Raw genomic sequence first — 17,903 nt, forward strand, 5'->3', positions numbered from 1 at the left:
GGTTTCATTCTGAAATCCTTATACTCGAGAAATAAAACATGCTAATGCACCTAATAGAATTTTTCCAGCTGGCCTGCAATAGATATACTGGTGCTGGGTTATCATGCATTGGCCTGGAATGGATATGCTGGCTCAGTGCCTAATTAAAGAAAGGAAAATTTCCCTGGAAATGGAGTGAATTGTGACAGGGGAACTCTGATTTATATTTTATTCAGGCAGTGGCACAAAGGCACAAAATCAAAACAGTGCGTTCTTTGGCTCTCTCTCCCCCCCCCCCCACAAAAAAGTCAAAGAGAGATCTAAGCAGGGTTACTTAATTAAGCTGAAGGGTAGCCCAACGCCTCCCTTGATCTGCTGCCTCCAGTGAATGCAAGAAAATAATTGTGGCATTTCCTTTAGTGAGCTCTAGAGAAGGAAAGCAACTATTAACAGCCTTTCAAAGACGTTATTGTTTTAGGGGATTTTCTCTGGTGTTAAAACTAAACTTCAGGTCTACTGCCCAATTAATGAAATGTTATATCCAAGCATTGTGCATGTTTACCCAGAAGTAAATCTGACCTTCTTCAATGGGGGCATACCCCAAATACGTATGCCTAGGATATGAGCCTTCATTAGTTGTATTCATGTTAAGGTTGGTTGTTTTGAATAATGCTATAATTCTGAACAAAAGAAAGCATCTCTCTTTTTTTTTTTAAAGGAAAAAGGCTGTCCTTTTAGAGCTAGGACTCAGCTACGTTAGTAAAGAAAATGTGCTTTATTTGAGTTATAACACTGTGACACCAGATGGCGCTGTGGAGTCCTGTCTTTCTCCAATGGGATTTCCCTTTCAACTGAATTGTCCTAGTGTGGGCGGAAATTGGCCCTCCAGACCACATAGAATCATAGAGTTGAAGGAATTACAAGGGTCATCTAGTCCAACTTCCAACAATGCAGGAATCCTTTGCCCAACATGGGGCTCAAACCCACAACCCTGAAATTACAAGTCTCATGCTCTACCAACTGAGCTATCAGGTCAAGATGTTGCTGAAGTACAACTCCCCAGCAAGCATAGTCAAAAGCCAGGGATGATGGGAGTTGTAGTTCAGCAACATCTGGAGGGCCAATGTGAGCAGCATATTCCTCTACACACCTGCACAAATGTGCAGAATCATGAAGAAACATGACACATTCAAAACAATAGCCAGAAGATATGTTTTTAATATGGGTGCAGCTTTGAAACCCTGTAAATATCTGCTACTGAAGAATCCTAAAGCAGTCATCTCAAGTTTGGGGGTTGGGAAACCGCCCTAAAGAAGGAAACCCAAGGAAGCATACCTGGGACTAAACCTCATTGAACTCAATGGAATTTAATCTAACATAGAGTGGCAGTATTAAGGAGCCAGGTGTGAGCCAGGTCTCTAACTGCTACCTATTGTGAAATATTAAAAGATGATCTATATTAACTGTGGCTGTTCAGCTGAGATGGACATATTCTGAAATGTTGGTGCTGTAAGCAGAGTTATATATATACCACAGAACAGAGCACTGATATGGTTGAACAATAGTTCTGAGTGGCAACACCTTTGAGGAATTTGGCTGTGATTTAACATATATGCAAATTCCTCGAGTTTCTGACTGTATAATAGAGCAATCAGGAGAGAGAGAAACGGCAGAAGTGTTGCCCTGTTGCCGTCTGTCCATCTGTTACACTTGGCAAGATAGTGGATGCTCACTTATGGTCTGTGTTAGGTCTGCTTCCTCCAACGTCGAAAGCGAATGCAGGAGAGACCAGAAACTTCTGTCCTCCTGAATTATTCCTCTTTCTTGAAGTTCTCACCAATAAGCACAAATCCATTGGAATCCAGGATCTGAAACTTACCGGTAAGCTGTAAACTAAAAGACTTCTAGAAGATTCACTAGAAAATGGCACAGTCTTGGGATACTACTTTATTCTCAAGTAAAGCTATGAGGCCAGGTTATCTCCCTGGAATATATATGTTGCCTGAATAGTCTGGCTCCTTGTAAGTATGATGTCGATATCAACAATTGTCCTATTGTGGCATTTATTGGTTTTCCTTTTTTACTCATTTACTTCATAAAAAATACCACACCCTCTAACATTTCTCTGATGAAAATAGGGAAATGCATGTCATTCTGGATCTCCCAGTCCTTGTCTAAGGAATGGGGCTTGTTAAGCCATTCCTTGAAACAGTACTTTTTTTCTTTTAAAAAATGTTTAGGGGTACTCTCATTTTCCTATTCATATTGAAATACTGCACCTCAATGAGGCCAAACTTAGATTCACAAAATGTCTAGGGGCATGCATCTCCCCCCCCCCCCCCCAGAAAAAAGCACTCCCTTGAACCATTCTAGTATTGGTGGAAACCCATTTGAAACACAGTACAAACTTTCATCCTCTTGAAATTACCTCAGGGCGAAGCTCTGATTTGGTTCTGGGGGAGCAGGGCAAATACTAATTTACCAGCATCCTGCCAATTAGCATGAAGACCAACATGGCAGAACTTCCCCACAAAAGCTTAGCTGGTACAATCCACCTGACTTTTGCTATTCCTCTCTTTTGGTTACCAGCTTCTTGATTTAGGATTGTATTCTTCAAGTTCTTTTCATAACAATTATGTGATTCCACATTTACTACCTGCCATGTACCTGGGAATGCCAACACAGAATATAGTATATTCCCTACTATAAAAATTGTATAATACTCCTGAGTTTACCGTAACAAAATTAAACTTTCTGTGTACACTAAGCACACTCAATTTTTTAAGAAAACACACACACACATTGTACTGAGATTAGTTCAAAGTACTCACATATTATGTAAACAGATCTTCCCACTGGAAAAAATGTATGTCCAGATTCATCTGTAAGAATAATTCAGTCTGATACTTTAGCTCCTCCTTGTGGCAAGCCCTTGGTTATTATAAAGTAAATATATCACATAAAATGTTTAGGAGTTTACTAACTTCAGAGTTCTTATTAAAGAACAATTAAAATCAATGTTATAATACAGCAATGGTGGTTTTTTAATGGTATAACAAAGGGAGCCTTAATACAATGTGTACTGTTAGCCACACAAAAGAATATTCGAAGTGTGGTGGTAGAACTAATTCATATTTTTTATTTAAAAACTTCTTTATAGGCAAACAGAATCAGCAGTCCCAAAACAGTAAACTGACCTGAGACATATTTGCATAAAAATGAACTCAGCACAGACTCATTGTCTGATTTTAGAATGGCCAACTCTTGAAATAAAAATAATGAACTAGGGTGGGGCACAGTTTTTTTGTCGGGGGGAGCAGGTCCTGGGGCTGAGTGAAGCACAGAATTTGTCCAGCCATCTAAAGTGCATAACTTTTTTCGGTGAGGGGAGATGCAGGCCAGGTTGAGTTTTTCCTCCCTAGTCAGTTAGCTCCCCATCCTTTTTAATTAAACAAAATAAAACAAATTTCAATATTTATACTGATTCCCCATTGTCTCAAATACGAACTCACCAACTGGTAGAAGGAAAATTTGTGCTGTATGCATTTAATAGAATCCAGTCTGTATAGGGGCTTCAGCATGTTATTCTCCCCTTGAGCTTAGAACTGCTGTTCAAAATATTAGACAGGCACTAGGCATAGATAAGAGACTTTCCAGAGATAAATTCAAAATGAAAACTCCCAGGCTGGCAGTGACAGCTGATTCAAATGTAGTTGAGAACCAATAAAGCAATAATGTATGACACAGAGACACATATGTCATAATAAACCTCAGATACATAGAATAAAAAGAATACGTTAAAAATGAGAGTTGTACAGATAGAAATAAAGATAACATTCAACTCAAGTTGAGAAGCAATTTCTTAGTATTCAGCTCAGCAGGCGGAGAGCAACAATTTTCAAACATGATGCAGAGTGACTTAGAAATATATTTCATTTCCAAAGCGCCATAATCTGAATCAATGCTCTATAAATAAAGAAGAATACAGTGGTGCCCCGCAAGACGAATGCCTCGCAAGACGGAAAACTCGCTAGACGAAAGAGTTTTCCGTTTTGGAGGTGCTTCGCAAAACGAATTTCCTATGGGCTTGCTTCGCAAGACGACAATGTCTTGCGAGTTCCTGCTGTTTCTTTTCCTCCCCCCCCCCTTTTTCTAAGCTGCTAAGCTGCTTATCAGCTGATCCGATCAGCAGATAAGCCAATTAAAAGCCGCTAAAAGCCGCTAATAGCGCTAATCCACTGATCCTTCAATGGGCTTGCTTTGCAAGACGAAAAAACCGCTAGACGAAGAGAATCACAGAACGGATTCTTTTTGTCTTGCGAGGCACCACTGTAGTTAACATCAACACTTTGTTACCAGCTATTCCAGCCAAAGCAAACGGTATAGCAGGGGTCCTCAAACTACGGCCCACAGGTCAGATCCGTCCCTCCCGCAAGGCTCAAGGCTTGAAAGCGGCCGAGCAGGAAGAGCCCTGAGGTAAAACTGTGCACATGTAACAAAGCCCTGGTAACACAGTTGCTACCGCCGCCACCGGCTGCTTGATAACGGCGCACTGCCCCTTTAAGCCGCCGGAGGGCGGGACGGCGGCGAAGGAACCCCTTCCATGCCACCCCTTACCCTCCTCCCTTCCCCTCAGGCCAGCTCCGTACTCGCCGGAGCAGCACCTCGCCGGCCAGTTGCCACCTTAACACACACGCAGGTCCCATGTGGCGGCCTTGGAAACCTTAAAAGTTAGGGAAGCACCAAAAACACAGGCAACATATGCAAATAGAATTAGCAAGAAGAGAAGTCTGAATTGCAACAGTTTATCGTACAAGGGAATCTCCATGTAAATAGTGGTGGGTTAATCTTTAAAATAAAGCTCTCCACCCAGACTTCCCCAAGTTTGAAAATAAACTTCAATGCAGAGAAAGTCATATGCATGAGGAACAACATTAAAAATAACCCAGAAGATATGAAATATAAAAGTGATGTATAGGTTACTTATATTATTACTGATAGCGCCTGTTGTGTATCTGTTCTGGCTATTATTTTGAAACAAGGTTTTTTTTATAATAATTTTAAAAATACATGAAAAAGAGCATGTTTCTGGCACCTTTTTAGTCCAGTCCCCAGCAGTGTCTGAGGGACAGTGAACTGGCCCCCTGTTTAAAAAGTCTGAGGACCCCTGCTGTATAGGGACGGATGGCTGACCACTTAATTCCCCACAAAGCCTCTGATGAAGCATCACTCCAGGGCACTGTGGGAAACCAAAATGCCCACTAGCTGTCACCTACAGGTAAACTTTTAACTAAGATCCAAAGTAAGGGCTAGCACTGGTGGGACCTAGCACAGGGGTCTGCAACCTTTAAGACAAAAAGAGCCACTTGGACCCGTTTCTGAAGAAAAAAAAACTGGGAGCCGCAAAACCATTGTGACATTTAAAACAAATATATCTCCGGAGCCGCGATCTGACAGGGGGCAGGAAGGTGACAGCGGGACGGTGCATGACTAACGCACGCACCGCCCCCATGCAGTGTCACAGCCAGTACAGCGCCCGCCACAGTGGGGAGTGTCGGGGCGCACAATGCGCCTCCTCCCCTCGCTAGTATCCGCCCCGGAGCCACAGCAAAGGTGTAAAAGAGCCACATGCGGCTCCGGAGCCGCGGGTTGCAGACCCCTGACCTAGCAGATACCTCAAGTTGCTGGATGCTGGTGCCAGACCTGACTCCAGTTGCTTTCAAGTTATGCTTTTCTTCTCCTGACCATGTTTATCATTTGTCACCCTTCCCCCATCCAAATGTGACCAACAGCCAAAACGCGACATTCCTTCCTTAACTGGCACTTTTTGCTTCCAATAGTTAGCAACTATGACAGCACCAACCTTTTTTAATAAAAGTCATTCTTCTTTCTCTGCTTATAGCACCTTTCAAGTAAGTATGTTCTGGGGTCAAAAGGTAAATTAAATTTTAAGTATCACACTCACACGTATTCTTCTCTTTATCCATAATATCCTTTTGTTATCCAGAATATCATTGCTTTATTAGAATGTTTTTGCTTTCCTTCAGAAACCTTCAACACTTATTTTATAATTTATTTAAATAATTAAGGAAGGTGTTTTCAGAAAAAAATAACTAATGTCAAAGGAAAAGTGTCACACGTACCTCCACCTTCTACCAGGTCAAGTGAGCTGGGAAAGATGGCTCTTACCCCATGTTTTCTCCCATATCCTCCCCTAGACATTGAAAAAATGTATGAAATGCATGGGTCCCCCCCCAAAAAAAAATAATGCTTTGATAGAAATATAATTTCTTAATTAAAATGCAATAGTTAATGGATACCTCAGAAGTCAGACTGATAACGCTTCCTCCACTCTTTCTGTATGAACATTAGAGGACACTTTATAGCCTTGGGGGTGAGGATAATCAACCCCACAATGTAGTAATATTTACGCTTCATTATTCTTCCTAAGAGATACTACTCTTACGTTTCATTTTAAGTCAAATTTCAGTGAACATGGAACATGGAACATGGAAGACTGTCAAGATTTAGGGGGGAAATTAATTTATATAAAGAGAAAGGGAGGTGAACGGCCTTCCATAATCTCCACTAATTGTATTTCCCAAAATTCAGATGCTAATGAGTTAGTGGATATCGAAAGAGAAATAACAGCTGCAGCTTATCCCGCTGTGTTCTTCAGTAATGACAATGTTATACCACATTAGCAATTGTGACATTAATAAAAAGAAGCCCATAGGATTAACAGGCGACAGCTGACTTTAGTCAAATGTAGGTCATGCTTTGTTTGCTCAGAGCTGGGTAATAAATTTCCAGGTAAGTGCTCTCATGTGTCACACATATACACCAGGAGCATAATTTCACCCACACTCACTGATCCACATTCTTGTATTTTTGTAAGCCGTTTTTGAATTACTGTTAAGCATTTAATTCCACCACAGCATCTCACAAGCTTTTAAAAAGGTATTAACTCACATGACACTGATGCATAGGTTTATTCTCTTTCTCCCAGCCCAATACCAGTTAATAGCATCTAGATCTTGGCTTCCCTTTCACCTGAGGATAGCAGCAGCTCTGAAGTGTGAGCATTTAATAATAAGAGATATTTAGCATGTCTCCAAACCCAGAACACTTTCCAGCTTTGGATAAAAAGAGGAAAACACTGGTTTGGACTGAAGCCAAGCAGCGGCAAGATCGCTTCTGCCACAAAAGGCAGGCTTTGTGTCGGGAGAAAATGTAAAAGGAAAAAAAGGCATAGCCTTCAAGTATTCTTCAAAACATCAAGCTCGCTTAGCATGGAAAGTCTTCAATGTTAGGATTCAAGCGTATCACCTAACATGAAATATGTTCATTGCAATTTCAATTCTTAAAACATGTTGGCACACATATAGAATTCTTTGAGTGTTACAGAAAGCAGAGCCTGGTGTGTGTGGACACACAGAAGCACAAGTAAAAGCTTGGAGAACTGAAGATGATCCATAAAGTATAGGACATAAAGTATGCAGTGAGGAGGTGAAAATACGTAGCAAAGTTGTGAGAAAGGAGGGATTTGCTTTTTGTTAATAATTCTCAAGTGTTCTCAAGAAGGCATAATTTATTCACAGATCCTGCCCTCCACACAGAGCTAGGAGAGCATTAAGAACGGATTGATATGCACAACTTGGTTTAGCTTAAAAATTAAAAAGCTGGTGTCAACGCCCTGATTTCTGATGCGGTCAAGACATGATTAGTAGTACCAAAGAAGTGAAGAACTTGGGCACATTAAAGGCTTTCTGTGAAATTTGACTCTTTTCCAGGGCCTCTTTTTATTGCCTGGATTCAGTTGTGAGAAGTAATATTTAAAAAGATGGCCTTTAAGAATGTTTTCTGCCAGTTAAGTACAACTAACTAATTATCAGGAACTGCTTGTACCTGTACCAGAAGTTGCATCAGCATTAATGCTCACCAGGAAAGAAATAATCTAAAGGTAGAACAATATGTTGCAAGGAAACACAGGTGCCAACTCTGGTCCTGATATTTATTGATTTGTATAAAAATGTATACCTCACATTTCCAATACAAATGTATTATATGAGGCAGCTTTCAGCAGTTAAACCCCTGGTCTAAAAATATAACAGCTATCAGCAAAATAAAAACCACAGTTTCACTAGTTGAGAACCACACATCGCAGCACAGTTTTCCAACTCTATAATTCTATGATTCTATTACAGTATTCTATGATCATCATCACAAACATGGGTGTTGGGGGAGGGGGACCCTTCCCTTCCCCCAGAATGCTAAACGTATTTATTTATTTTAGTGTATACAGACACCCACACATCCAGCTAGTCAACAAGAGGCTTAGAAGGAACTCATATAGATTTAAAGGGATCTTATTGAGAGTGGATGCCAGATTTAGGAATCTGGATTTTCCTGGGCCAGCAAGCAGTTTAGATCAATGATGCTGCTTTGCCAAATATTACAAGATTTAGAAACCCTAGAAATACAATGGTGTTATAAATAAATACCATCTTCACGATACCATTGATGGTTCCAGTCAAAGCGCAGAGTCCATAGGTCAACTGTACACCTGATGAGCATCTAATGCACTGCAGTTTAGCTGCACACAGTCAGCTGATGGAAATTTGCTGTACTTTTTTTTTTTAACTGTTTTATTAAATTTGCTTAGTAACATAACATTATTATATATATTCTATAAACAAAGAATACAAAACACAATTCATTCATACTACAATGCATACCTACATAGCATTAATATATATGGAAATTTGCTGTACTGATTCACATATTTACATTTTAAAACAGAAGTCCATCAATAAAAGTTTTTCTTGACCTTCAGTGATGATCATGTTACTTTACTATAGTGATGTTGACTGGCTTAAACAAAAGCAGCACATCCTTAACTAAAATAAGCAGCAAATTGTGGATCAAGTCTTACTTAAGGATTAGGTACTGTATATACATAATTTCTCCTTTCAACAAGAAAACTAATTACTCCTATGCTAATGGAAGAGTTATTGATCTGGACTGTAGAAGTTGGTATAATGTAGTAAAGAAAAGACCCTTTGTAGCAGCTGACTAAGAACACTACACAAATTAATGTTGTGTTCCCTCTAAAACAAACAATTATCCAGTGGGATATGACATCAGCTGGCTGTAAACACTTCTACAGCATTTTGAAAATATGCTAATAATTTATCATAACATGATACAGTGATTACAGTAAGCGACCTGAAACAGCTATCATAGTGTGTGTCATTACAGATGCTACTGTCTATTTTTAGTTCAAGTGTCCAACCTTGAGAAAATCCATCCAAACAGTGTACTATACCAAGGCACAATTCCTGCCTAATGACTTTGCGTCCTTGTTAAGAGGAAAAGAGTAGCAAAAATGTTATCTGAACAATCCAGAGAGGATGTTCAAACAACTTCAACATTACTTCAAGCATCAGTAGTGCATTTGACAAACGAGTGTCAACAGGTTTTGCCAACAATAATATTCATAACATACATACTACATTTTTACAGTTAGAATGAAATATATATATAAAGCACAGGTCCTGACAACAAAGCGCACTGCTGACTCAAATAAAATAGTACGTGATGCAGCAGAAACAGTGGTATTTCATGGGTTAGAAATTCTACCTACAGATCTCCCTATTTTAGATCTACACCAGAGATGGGAATCCCTTGCAGATGACTGCAGTGCCTGGAGATAGAAAGTCAGGTTGAGCATCTATAGCAGTGACCAGAGGAAGAATAACCGCTGGGAGGAGCACTGAGAGAAGAAATGCCATGGTGCATCTACAGCAGCACAGTTGGCTGCCTTTGTTGGCTTCAGCTGCCACAAAACATGTCTCTCCCCTATTGGTCTCTATAGCCACAGCCGGTGCTGCAACCTTCCAACAGTTTGACTCCATCCCCAAAGATGCACTCCTCCATTGTTTCCTGAGACACATGGATGCCAACTCAGGAGTGGGAAACCTATGGCCCTCCAAATCTGCCGGACCACATCTCCCATCATTCCTGACCATTGGCCCTGATGAGACTTGGAGGTCTGCAAGATATGGAGGGTTGCAGGTTCCCAACCAGTGATCTCTACAGTATTGTTGGAAGGGAAAACTCTGAAAGGGAAAAGGAGGAAATTGTTGATTTAGGAAACCACAGGTTGCCTCATTACATTGTGGGGAATTATGGGCTAATTCAGTATGTAACTCATACTGGTGTCTGCTATCTCAATCAATTTCAGCAATACCCCTTCTTTTGAGTCCTCCTCACTGGAGCAAATGGGAGCTTCCCCTCCCTCCCACCATGCTAATACCAGCTGCAGGGCCTTCAATCAAGATTGGGATCACAGCAGGGGTCAAAGATGTGGACTCTCCCACCCTCCATGACATGGTCATCATCCAACTTAGTACCTCCTTCACACCGTCATCATTTGTGAATGAAAATCTTGCACTCAAGGGTAAACAGACGAAGAACGCAATGCGCAGTTTGACCCTGAATGTAACAGAACTGCAATAGGAAATCACATTCTTTAATGGGTGTCATTCATATAAAATATGCCTTTCCCGTGTCATTTCTGAACACAACATTGTTTCCTCTTGTCCCATGGTGTGAACCTAATGAGGAGATTGAACATTTTATTAGCTGGAAGTGGCTCATCACCTAGATAACAGCCATTAGTGAGAAACGAAGGGAGAGGGATTTTGAATTCTTTTGTCCAACAGGCAAAATTCCTGATTGCATATAATATTTACAGCTGAACAATGATCCAATTCCCTTAAGTTGCTAGACAGCAGTTATTGGCATAAGGAATTAAAAAGCTGTCAAGCAGACAATAATTCATTGCCTAAAGATGAGTACGAAGCCTTTAGATTATGCCGTCTTGACAACTGTCATGAGATGCTAGCAAGAGGGCATCAAACTGTACTTCTTTAATTAACCCAAGTGGCAATAAACTGCTGCTCATCATTCAGGCACTGAAATAATATACTGCACAGGAATTGTGCTGTAGCAAAACAAAATGCTCCAAGGTTGCCAATGTTTGGATCCTCGAAAAGCAGTAAGCCTGCGTTAAAAATTAAGTTCTGTGCTTCAAACAAAAGCAGGGCTGGAAAGAAACTGCAGTAGTATTCGTAATGTATTACATCTTATTAAAAAATCGGTTTATTATACAACTAATTTTTCTGGTTGCTGGCTCTTTGTTATGCATGAATATTGTGTGGTCCATTGTTATGTTTATGTGCATTGTAGTAAACAATTTTTTCACCTTTCTCCAGCCCAGGCTGTAGTTGCCCATTTTACTTCAGGCATTATTATGACTGGAGATGAGAAATATTTAACAAGGAGGGCTGGGTAATAAAGTGCTAAGAAGGATATGTCTCAGTGGTGCTTTCAAGCAAATTTTCCTTTCCAGGCTCAGGTTAAATGAAATGCTTCCATATATCTATTTACAGTGGTACCTCGGGTTACATACGCTTCAGGTTACAGACGCTTCAGGTTACAGACTCCACTAACCCAGAAATAGTACCTCAGATTAAGAACTTTGCTTCAGGATGAGAACAGAAATCGTGTGGCGGTGGCGCAGTGGCAGCAGGAGGCCCCATTAGCTAAAGTGGTGCTTCAGGTTAAGAACAGTTTCAGGTTAAGAACAGACCTCTGGAACGAATTAAGTACTTAACCCGAGGTACCACTGTAGTTCAAATAACGCTAATCTACCCTTCTCAACACATGGTGTTTGGAGGTGGGGGCAGTAGGCACAATCTAGCTCCCCCTCTGATCTGATATGTAGTTTGAAAGTCTGCTTTAAAAAATGCCCTTTTGTGGTGAAATGTGGACCTTTGGGGTATAACTGCCTTGATCTTTTATTCTTTACTAAACACCAGTTTTATCTCCCTTGTTATGTTTTATGTATTTCTATGTATTTGCCTATACCATCAGTTTTTTAAAAAATATAATCCTTGATCTTAGATATATCCTTTGAGACAGCGAAACCATGATCAACCAGTTTATTGTAGAACAGTGCCAAAAACTCATGTAGCTGAATTTGTAGATGCCACAATTAATCTGTAGGAAAAATGGGTTTTATTTCTATAAATACAAGCTGGTTTTCATTTTCTCCCTATGCTCTTTTAGCTTACTTAAAATTCCAGGAACAACCTATTTAATTAATTTGATCTTGGAACTTTACAGATTTCTGGAATAGTATGTCTCTTGTTGATAAACTATTTTGATTGGAGGGGGAGAATTTTAAGTTTTCTATGAACTGATCAGAATTCCATTCAGTATATTCATGTGAGCAGCTCAAAGATGAAAACTGAGTAGGATTATTGCCAGTCGCTTTTCATTATCGCATCTAGAGTGTGATCCTAAAAAGATCCAGTAAGTTACAGATGGTTACATATAAGTAGGTACTATATGTATACTTTCCTTTAGCTATGACACATGTTTGCCATCTACATGCAATTAATTCTTAGGCTCTCTTATACAAATATTATGAATGCCTACTGTCATGCTTCAGAGTAGCTGGTTGATATTAGGCAATACTTTTACTGATATTAACCCTTTTATTTATTTAAGGGTGTTGAGCCCTCTAAACAAGAACAATTTGAAGAATATGTCTGTTTCTATCTAAAAATCCAACACACAGGAAAGATGTGCATAACTTGCCACTTTATTTTGTTATGTTTACTTGTTTAAGAGTTTTGTATACAGCCCTTGACATCAATATATCCCAGGGTGGTTCACAATAAGAAGTAACAATAAGAACAATTACGTCATGAAAATGCTATCTAAAAACACAGCCAAAATGCAGCATTCTGTACTAGCTGCAAATTCCGAACCAACATCAAGTGCATCACATGAGTCCAGTCAAGAGGTTACCAAGGCCTGCAACACTATGACTATGCTATCGCTGTTATGGGAGTTGGTTTTGTGTGTGCATATTAATGACTGATCGGGATTTTGTATGTGTTTAAATGGTATAATGTACCTATGTTATGTTTTTAAATGTGTCTAGAACCTTTATGATGCAACAGTAAACCATATTCTAGTGACTTCAGCCCAAACTTTAGATTCTGCTGGTGACACGTTTTTTACAGACACTTACATTTTCAACATAGTTCTAGATCTTATCAGATTGCTACTTTCCAGATTTCATATTGATGTTAAATCAAATGCTGATGATGTGCCCTGAAGATGACATTTTGAGTCAACATTAACTTAAAACATTGAAAGTCAAAATACCATATGTTTTCAACACTTCCTTTCAGGGGAAATGTCATAGGTAATCAGCTTTTCATTCATTATAGCATTAAGACCAGGCCAAGAAGTCATGTTGCAGATTTCCAGGTGCAGTGATTACCGGTAATTAAATCAGTCCTGACCTCTCCGTGTTGCTGTACAAACTTGTCAAGTGACTTACAACCACCAAGAATCTAGGCTGCCACATGTTACAACTGTTTCCCACCCAACACACTTGTGCTCTTTCCACATACAGCCTTAATTTAGAATCTTCCAAGTACAACATGGTTCTCTGCACCCGGGAATGACTCTTCACTATAGAACAAAGTCTATGCATCCAGCTGTGACACTCTACCAGCTTAGCTTATTACTGTACATTTACTGGAGAAAGAGAGAGATGCATGAATGAGTCACCAGTCTTAGGCCTGCAATTTGGAATTCAGACTTGGGTTTAAAAAGTGGTATTCTTTTATCTTTTCCTTTTCTTTTTTCTTTTTGCTTTCCTTCTTTATTTGTATTTGGAAAAACGCAATAAAAAATTTATATTAAAAAAAATAAAGAAAAAAAAATAAAAAGTGGTATTCTATTCTTTTGGACAGTTTTCAGAGACATCATGTGTGACATTGCAAAAACATTGATGGGATTTACTAGGAAGACAAGGATGTTACATAAATTACCCTAACGTTCACATTAGCTAGTAGCATTTCATCAGTAATATCAGGTTTAAGTCCATATGATGAACTCCAATATTTCTACACAGCCCAACAGCACAACTAGAGTGTCTGATATTTTATTCCTTACATATAACCTTGAATAGACAGCTATCCACTGTATTGTTTTGGAATATGCATCTTCAGGTTAAACCTTTCTATACAATGGCTTGGTTGGTCTAACACGGCCAGGCAAGGAAAGTTCAGAGTCAGAAGTAAAGCCTACAATGGTGATCTGGTTGACCAAACTGAAATCATCTTCCCTTTTATGGTTTTTGCATTTTCTTGGACTCACAAAACAGACTACTGAGATGGGACTTACTTTGTCATTGGGACAAACAAGGAGGTCAGCTGTCAGAGCTGCCCAAGGTCCCAGCTCACAAAGGACCAACGTCAATTCGTCGTTATATACAAAAGTCTTTATTGAAGTTCATTTTCACTTTGACAGCCGCAGCGTGCAGCTCTACGTCTGAAACTCTAGACCGCCGAAGCTCCGTCTGAATCTCCTCCCCCCATACACCAGTTCAAGACTCTAGCCTTGCTCCACCTCTTCCTTTGCTCTCTCCTCCTCTGGCTCCGCCTGTCAGCTGGGGTCTCGCCCTTCCTAGACTCTTCTGACGCTGAATCCCCTGAGTCTTCTCCTTGCCTCCGGCGGGCTTTAGGACCTGGTTCCCAATCTGGGTTTTCTGCTGTCCCGCGCGCCTGTACATTTGAACTTGGCGCGCGCACCCAGCCGGCAACCTTCCTCCTGACCGTTACACTGCTTCTGTCACTGCTTCCCCCTTCGGGGGGGCTAGCTGGACCCGACCTCCTTTCCGTTCCCTCACTCTCCGATGGAGGCGTGGTCAGCCCTGACTCACCTTCTCTCCCTGCTGGAGGAGACGCTGGCCCTGCCCCATGGGACTCTTCCCCCCCACTACGCTCTGGTGGGGAAGCTGGTCTTGATTTCCAGCTGCTGCTTTGGGAGTCCCCGCTGGCCCCTTGTTTCTGGTGTGTCCCCCCCGGGACCCCCCTTGCCCTGACCGTGGGCACCTCCTTCTGGGAATCTTCTGATTCGCTGGAGAAGCTCATGGAATCTCTCGGGTCACTGCCATACTCCCCTACGCTCCCCTCCGATTCTTCCCCTTCACTCTCCATCTCCTCTCTCCCCTGTGCCTCTGTTCCTGAGTCCCTGACATCCGCTATCACTGTTCTCAGATTCCCATCAGTAAGTAAGAATTCACCCTTAAGTCTTTATTTCTCGGCATTCATCTGATCTCTCTTAATGTATCTCTTCAGCAAGGAGCTTTGCATATGCTGAAGCATATGTATGTATGTTACATACGCATGTTATATATTATGTAACTAGCCAGTCTGACTCCATTGTTTTTATTTGTAAGCTTGTGTGCATATACATATGCTTGTGTGTTAAGAGAGTTGCCTTCCTATTTCCACCTAATAATTTTTTAATATATCTTGACATTTGGCTTCAGTGGTTTTAAAAGGCAATTATCTGGCATCCCATACTAAAACCTACCCTTGTGTGCAAAGACAGCACAGCTAAGCTACTTTTTAAAATTCTAATCATAGCTCACAAGGTTCTGTAAGGTTTGGGGCTTTGAAAACATAAATCCAAAGCTTCCCTCTTTCTAAGTCTGGGCTGGTGGAAAAGGTCTAGGAGAGTAAGGTTCATAAACTCACTCACCCAGCTAAGCAGACTGGGGAACAGCAAGATGACCATCCCACCTAGTAACAATTGCAATGCGGGGGGGGGGGGGGAGAGAAAGACTCTCATACAAAAAAGGAGTTGACCAGTAAGTGAAAGCCCTCCTCTACAGATCAGTCCATGTAGGAAAAGAAGTCTCCCATCACACATTTGTTCTTGTAAAGACAGCCAGCTCACTTTCTTTCTGGCCCAGATATGCAAGCAAACAGCATCAATAAGAGAACATATCCAATGTAAGTGTTATGTGCCACCCCAGCGGCCCCAAACACACTGGAATCTATTTTGATAAGGCCTGTTTTTGTTATGGTAGAATGCAACCTGACAAGTATTGCAGTATTTGATTATTATTTTTAAAGAAAACCTTGTTTCTCATCCCACTCTTACCACTGATGACACCATTTTTCACATGATGTTGCACCCAAAGGGATGGCATTGTCATATGCAAACTGCTGGCAGGCAGAACAGATCATTACATAGCAATAGGTCTAGTGCTTAGAAGTCAACAGGATGACACAATTTAATGTTGGAGCACTGGGAAGTCGAGTAATGGAATAGGATGCAAAATATCTGATATATTTTGAGCACTGAGCACCAGATAGTTACAGTGACAAATTGCAAAGGGGAGCAAAGTACAGTGGTACCTCGGTTTTTGAACATCTCCGTTGACAAACATTTCAGTTTTCAAATGCTATAAACCCAGAAATAAATGCTTCGGTTTTCAAACACGCCTAGGAAGTCGAACATGCCACGCAGCTTCTGCTGAGTGCAAGATCCTGAGGCCTAGCTGTCGGCTATTGAGTTTTCGGTTTTGAAACGTTTCAGAACTCAAATGGTCTTCTGGAATGGATTACATTCGAAAACCAAGGTACCACTGTATTTGATGAACTTCCACAAGTTGTCCCTGATGTTTAAGGCACTGCACATATGTGTATTTAGGTTCAAGGATGGCATTATGATGTATTCTGAAGTCAAGTAAAAGTTGCTAGTTAGAACCTTGCTCCCATAAAACATGAGCGCCTGCTGGTGATGGCTTTGTGGACCTCTCTCAGTTCTGCTTGAATCTTAATCAAACATTTCAGAAGTTGCTCATGGCCTCCTGCCAACAAAGTGAGGAACTGAGGATGGGAAAAGTTCCAAATGTCTGGAGATTCACTTCAGCAAGGCAGGCAGAAATGAAACTTTCCCAGACCCTTGTGCAGACCCCACCCTGGCTGAAGCTTACTAAACCAATGAAATATGTTTGAAGCAGTACAAGTAAACCTAAGAACTTCACTGCTGTGGTACTTTAGGGTTTATAAAGCTCCTGTCAATTTTCTAGTCATGGTACAAGAACTATGAAATGCAGGCCCTGTCTGCCAGATTATAAACAAATAGACACAATGACCCAGTCTAAGGAAAGTGATGGCTAAGTAAAAATCTTGGTGGCTTCAAGACCCTGCTGCAACTCTGCTATACAGAGCTAAACCATGGTCTGTCTTAGTGTTACGTCCAAACCTGAGCTCTTTGTCTGGGGAAACAAACCACCCAATAATAAATATTGGCTACAGCTCGTGGTTTGTCAGGAGTGAGACAAACTATGAGCCCAGATTTGGATGTAAGGCTAAGCTGAATCGTGGTTTGGCTTTGGGTGGCATCATAGCAGCATAAAGACAAAAGGAGGAGTAACACAGTCATGACTTTTACATGCAAACTAGAGGAGTATAAAAATAATGGTGTAGCAGCAAATAAACCAGCTACACTTGCAGGTCAGTCCTCTGAATATCTAATCAGAAATAATTTCTCTTGAATTCCCAGTGAAGTATGTATAGGATTTCAGTCCCAAATACCAGTTTTAAAATAAAGTTTACATAACGACTATGATTACTATACAACTCTCAAATCAGAGGTTTTGTGTATAGCAGACTTTACAGTCAGATTATTCTGCCTTTATTAGTTGGTTCCTTATATTCAGTAAATCCTTCCCAATAATTTGAGAGGTTTTAATTAATTCAACATAATCCTCTTTTTCTGGATTTATCAGTTATTTTACAGGGTTGTAGGGGATGTAGATAGGTATAGATATAGAGTAAACCATATTACTATATGAGAACTGAATGAAACTGTGATTCTAAAGCACAAAGGATAGGAAAACAAGTAATCTAAAGGTGTTTGCATTAAATCTTCTTATTGCTTTAATCATGTATTTTATGATAGGAATAAATACTCACTAAGGACTTTTTACAAGCCAGAACTGAGAGTCTGGAGAATTAAAACATCAGAGATAGAAT

The 17,903-nt window shown here is 40.4% G+C and overlaps 1 protein-coding gene across 2 annotated transcripts in view; it reads right to left on the reverse strand.

Annotated features, from left to right (window-relative positions):
- The window catches only part of ZNF385D (zinc finger protein 385D), a 554,298-nt gene that overhangs the window by 526,149 nt on the left and 10,246 nt on the right, over positions 1 to 17,903 (reverse strand). The window lies entirely within an intron of this gene.

Source organism: Podarcis liolepis (assembly GCF_965112155.1).
Source record: "Podarcis liolepis genome assembly, chromosome: 12".
NCBI lineage: Eukaryota > Metazoa > Chordata > Lepidosauria > Squamata > Lacertidae > Podarcis > Podarcis liolepis.